We start from the raw sequence: 6,223 nt of genomic DNA, 5'->3' as shown, positions 1-6,223 counted from the left end.
TTGTTTGCATTTGTGGTGTTCTTGTAGGGTGTAATAAAGAATCTAATTCTTTGTTACACCCAACACCCAATTAAGAATCTAAAGGGTGAACATTCAGGAGAATGGCATTTACTGCACAACACACTTTCATTTCTGAAGCGAGAGTAAAAGGAAGTATATGAAGCTCTGAGAACAATAAGGTGTAGATGAGTGCCAGTGCGAGAAGGTCATTATACGTACAGCTCTTTTTTAATGACGAATGATGGGACCTAAGTATGTTTTAAATGTGAATGCCCATGACTCGCTGCAGTAGATTAGGTGGGAATGAAATATGGTAAAGTAAACCATTATTAATATACGGGTGCAGAAATATATTCGTGTTCAAAAAAGGAATATAACAAGCTGAAGCAGAAGCAAGTTTCAGACACACATTTGTAATGTGTTCTTTAAAGTTTACGTGGTTATCAATTGTAATGCCAAAATATTTTATTGATTCTGTCGCCACCGCGGCTCACATCCTTTGGGACTGTAGAGTAAATCCGCGCGAAGCCAGCGAGAAGACGACGATCCCGCCGCAGCTAGAGGCTGCAACGAGGAGCTGTGATCAAGAGACACAACTCAAGGCCGTCCAGCAGGTCTCGGCAGCTCTAGAGAGGCAGCGACCGAGCGAAACCGAGGAGAGGGGGGGCAGCACCCCCAAGAAGGGGGCGGCGGCCCTCTCGAACCCGCGGAAGTAGCGAGGGACGTAACAAGACCTCAAGGAGCACAACGCACGAGACTGACGTAGTGGCCGCGTCGCGGTAAAAGCTCGTCCTCCCTGCGTGGAGGGAGCCTAACCGATTCTGCAGGCATTTTAAATAAAAGTTGTTCTCTCTCTCTCTCTTCTCCAAGGCTGCTCCATCAATTAAAATATTGAGCCTAGAAGTGTTAACAAACTCATTTCCGGCATGAAATAAAGCCAATTTGTTTTTTTTTTAGCGTGAGTTTTTTGCAATAAACCATTCATTTTTTCAACATGCTTCGTAATTACTGCTTCCTATATATATATATATATATATATATATATATATATATATATATATATATATATATATATATATATTGTTACGACGGGGGTAAGACGTCGGAGCGCTGGACAACAAGACAATAGGGCAGGGAGCTCAGCTGGTCAATGGCAGCGCTTCCGGCACGAGAGTCTTTCTCCAACGTCTTTCTCTTTCACTTGTGTTGTAAGCTTCATCTTCTTCTGTACTGTTACATTTTTCCCTCTGGGCAGACGAAGACACGGCTTCATCCGGGCGACATGGGCAACTTCGGTTCTGACTGAACGACGACCACTGGCTGTCATACGTGCTATTTGGTAGTTCACTTCACTGACGCGTTCAAGCACAACGTAAGGGCCAGCGTAATGCGCCAACATTTTCTGGGCTAAACCACGCTTTCAGAGAGGTCGCCAAGGCCACACTGTCTCCAGGGGTGTAAGACACATGGTTATGCCGGCTGTCGTACCGAGCTTTTGAACGCTCTTGCGAAGCGAGAATTCGTAAACGGGCGAGACGGCGAGCTTATTCGGCTCGACAAAGAGTTTCCGCGATGCACGGTTCGTCATGGACGGAGTAAGGAAGAATGGTGTCTAGACAATACCGAGGAGGATGGGCATATAGCAGGAAGAACGGGCTGTAACCAGTCGTCTCATGTGTTGCAGTGTTGAATGCAAACGTTATAAACGGCAGTATAGTATCCCAATTCTTGTGGTCAGATGCGATGTACATATATAGCATGTTTGTGAGTGTGCGGTTTGTGCGCTCCGTCAAGCCGTTGGTTTGAGGGTGATATGGTGTGGAATGCCGAAAATGCGACGCACACAAACGAAGAAGCTCTTCCACAACATCTGCCATAAACTGGCGACCTCGATCACTGATGCTCACTCGCGGAGATCCATGGCGGAAGATCACAGAACGGAGCAAGAACAGGGACACGTGGTGAGCGGTGTCTGAATGAAGAGCTGCCGTTTCGCAGTAGCGGGTGAGATAGTCGGCACAAACCACGATCCAACGATTTCTGTTGGATGACACCGGGAAGGGACCCATAAGGTCGATTCCGATTTTCTCAAATGCGCCACGTGGTGGAGTCACAGGATGCAGCAGGCCCTAGCTGTGACGTGGACGTAGGACGAGTGTGTCGTTGGCACTCAGTGCAGCTCGCCACATATCGCTCGGTCGTCTGGCGCATCTTTGGCCAATAAAAGCGGTCGCGGGCACGATGGAGCGTTCGTGCAGAGCCCAGGTGACCGGAAGTGGGGTCGTCGTGCATGGCACGCAAGATGCAAGAGCGGTAGCTCTCGGGAACCACAAGCAGAAAATTCGTGCCGGTGCTTGAGTAAGCCTTTTTGTACAAAATGCCATCACGAAGACAAAATGGGCTGGAAGCAGTGGAATCCCGCGCCTCCGCAAGCAGTGGCTCGAGGCTTATGTCGACCTCTTACGCAGTCCGCAGAGCCAAGGCGTCGGGAAACTCGGGCACGACGGAGGCGATGTAATGATCAAAATCATCAGAGTCACATTCGTCGTAGGAAGAGGAAGACGTGAAAGACAGTCTGCATCGGCGTGTTTGCGGCCACTCTTGTACGAAACAGTGAAGTCTTACTCCTGCAGACGAAGGGCCCAGCGTGCCAGACGACCAGATGGATCACGAAGGTTGACGAGCCAACACAGGGCATGATGGTCCGTCACAACCGTGAAATGGCGTCCATATAGGTAGCACCGAAACCGCTGAACAGCGAAAACTACAGCGAGACACTCCTGCTCCGTAACAGTGTGGTCACGCTCAGGTTTGCTGAGGGAACGACTTGCATACGCAATTACATGCTCGCCTGTTGCCGAACGTTGTACAAGCACAGCTCCAACACCAATCCCACTTGCATCAGTATGGACTTTAGTTGGAGCGGAGGGGTTGAAGTGCCGTAGTATGGGATGTGCCGTAAGCAGAAATTTTAGTTGGCGGAAAGACGCGTCACAATCTGAGGTCCAGTCGAAAGGGACGTCCTTTTGTAGAAGGGACGTCAGAGGGTAGGCGGCGTCGGCAAACCTTGGGATGAACCGTCGAAAGTAGGCACACAGCCCCAGAAAACCGCGGAGCTCCTTTTGAGTCTGTGGTCGTTGGAATGCATCAACTGCTGCAGTCTTCTGTGGATCTGGCCGAACTCCATCGCGGTCGACGAGGTGCCCGAGTACCAGCGCTTGACGTTCACCAAAACGGCACTTTTTGGAATTTAGGACAAGGCCAGTCTTCTGTAGGCAATCTAAAACAGCAGCGAGTCGCGTGTTATGTTCGGTAATAGTCCGGCCAAAAATAACAACATCGTCTAAATAGCACATGCAGATTTCCCACTTGAGGCCACGAAGTATTGTGTCCATAAATCTTTCAAATGTGGCCGGCGCATCACATAGGCCGAAGGGCATCACGTTAAATTTAAATAGGCCGTCCGGCGTAACAAATGCAGTTTTTTCCTTGTCAGCAGGGTCCATCGGAATCTGCCAATATCCCGCTCGCAAATCAACTGAAGAAAAATAGGACGCGCAGAAAGGGCAATCTGTGGCATCGTCGATGCGCGGGAGAGGATACACATCCTTTTTAGCGATGGAGTTGAGGCGACGATAGTCAATGCGGAACCTCCATGTTCCGTCTTTTTTCTTTACCAATATCGCGGGAGCAGCCCAAGGACTGGAGGATTCCTGTATTACGCCCCTGTTCAACATGTCTTGGACTTGCTCGGTGATGATCTTACGCTCTGATGGCGACACACGGTACGGCATTTGACGGATCGGATCGGGAGATCCCGTGTCAATCCTGTGGCGTGCGCGCGACAGCGGGAAACGTTGCGAGCCGTCGGACTGCGCGAAATCAAAGACGGATAGGTGCTGGGACAAGAGGTTCTTCAATATCTCTCGTTGTGAGTTGTTCAACGATGCGCTGATCATCGGAAGAAGCTTTTCGTCAGCAGGTGAGTTAGTAGCGGGGTTGCCTAGGGAAGGAATAACGACAGCTACACAATTCAGGAGGGTTGCGCTACATGAAGCTAGTTTGGAGCCCGCTGGAAAAATAACTGGTTGCGATGAGCAATTTGTAGTCCACAGTCCGGTGCGGCCCTCTTTCACGTGAACCAAACAATGCGGCACTAACGCATTTTCCTTTACGCACTGTAAATTAAGAGGCGCCACAGTAGCCACGAGAGCAGGACACGGACACACACTGACACACTGCAGAATGTGGCGGTATGACGACTTCATCACACACACACAAAACGTCTTCATAATTTGACGTCTCTTCCAAAAGTTCACGAGGAAGAGAACCACTAACACTTAGCTCTCCTGTTCGACAATCAACTGTAGCGCCGCGCATACGCAGGAAGTCAATTCCCAAGATTACGTCGTGTGTAGATCGGGGAGTACTGCAAACTCCGCCGGAAATGCTGTGCCCCCCAAAGAAACTTTAACGCTGCATACCCCAACCGGATACAATAACTCTCCACTTACTCCATAAAAATTTGCAGTTTTGTCCCAAAGAAACGTAACTTTGTTCTTCAAAAGTTTCTTAAAATCTAAACTCATTACTGAATTACTGTAGCACCAGTGTCTACCAACGCCATCGTTGGCAAACCATCAACAATCACATTGACCTTGTTCTTTAACATGCACACAGACGGAGGAATAATAGGTAGCAGCGCACATTGTCCAGCAACCTCACCTCCATTGGCCGCGCTGGCTAGTTTTCCGTCTTTGGTAGCGGAGATCGCCGCCGTGGCGGAGAGCGGCGCACACGAAATGACGGAGGTGGCGTCACACCACGGTCAGACGCTGGCGAATGGCTGCGGAGCTCTTCGTTTTGAAAACGGCCCCTCCGGGAGGGATGTTCTGGCCGATAGCTGTCGATGTAGGGCTGGACGGTGCGTCGGTTCGATGCCGTCGGGGGATTCCTGAAGGATGCGCGCCGATTGCAGTAGCGGGAAATGTGACCCGCGACACCACACCGGTAGCAAACCGGAAGAGGTCGGTCAAAAAGTGGCGTGTAAGCAGGTTCCTGCACGGTAGGCAGCGACGAATATCGTCCCGGAGGACGATGTAGCTGTCCGGCGATTGGCGCGATGTACGACTGGAGAAAGGGAGAGGATCTCTACGCTGATGTCAAGAGAATTGTTGGTAACTCTCTTCCGGCCTTGGTCGCGGAGTGTATAGGTGTTCGCGGCAGGCAAAGTCGGTGACATTCGCGGATATCGGCGAGCACGCACCCCCATATGTTGGAAGAGCATGTACGTCCCCTCCGAAGCCATTTGGCCGGGAAAGCTGCTGACGTCGTGACATCTCATCTCGAACAATTTCACGGATGGCGCACAGGAGGCTTTGAGATGGCGATTCTTCAAAACTAGCCACTGTAGTTACATTTGCGAGCCGTCCAAATTTCGGTGTAATGCGGCGAGTCTTTAGGGCCTCGAATGTTCGGCAGTGCCGGATAACGTCAGAGACCTAACTCAAGTTTTCCTTGGCAATGAGGAAGTGGTAGACATCTTCCGCAATAGGGGACCCAAGCATCGCAGGGTGGCGCTGCGGGCGCCAGTGAAACAATTGACCATATTATACTCGAATGTAATGGTATCCATCCGGAAGTTGGTGCAGGCGCAATCACTGTTCCTGATTCTCTGGGCTTTAGAGATAACAGTGGCCGGGTGAATAAACCGGCGGTGGAAACTAGCAAAAAACGACTGGAAGATTGGTGGCTTAAAAGCAGAGAAGTGACATAATGTTAGTATTGTAGGAACAAAACTTAATAAATAGAATGGTGGTTTAGTTAACCATTCTAAATCAATAATTAAGATATAGGGAGAAAAATGAGCATGATAGCTACTGCTACCACCCCGTTTCAAAGGGGACGCTCCTATATTCCATCCATCCATCCATCCAACAGCGCCCTCTCCGGCCAACGCCATGTAATTGGTCAGGGCAGAGTGACTAGCTCGCCGGTAGACTTTCGTGTCTTTGTGGTTTCTGCACACGGAAGCAACTCGCTTTGCGCGCGCTCGCGTTCTTTGTCGCTCGCGTTGTTGAAAGCTGCTGGTGCGCGCGTGCTCCCTGATCGCAATCTAGTCGCTTTGCGCGCGCTTAGATTTCCGTGCTGAAAGAAAGCGGTCTCGCGCGCGCGTGCTCCTGCTTCTACTTTTCAAACTCGCGCTTGGACGAAGTGGTCTTTG

This window comes from Amblyomma maculatum, unplaced genomic scaffold, assembly GCF_055883805.1.
Source record: "Amblyomma maculatum isolate TAMU_Amacu unplaced genomic scaffold, ASM5588380v1 scaffold_27, whole genome shotgun sequence".
NCBI classification, from domain to species: Eukaryota; Metazoa; Arthropoda; class Arachnida; order Ixodida; family Ixodidae; genus Amblyomma; species Amblyomma maculatum.
The sequence above is the reverse complement of the archived record's forward strand: the minus strand, read 5'-3'. Positions refer to the sequence as shown.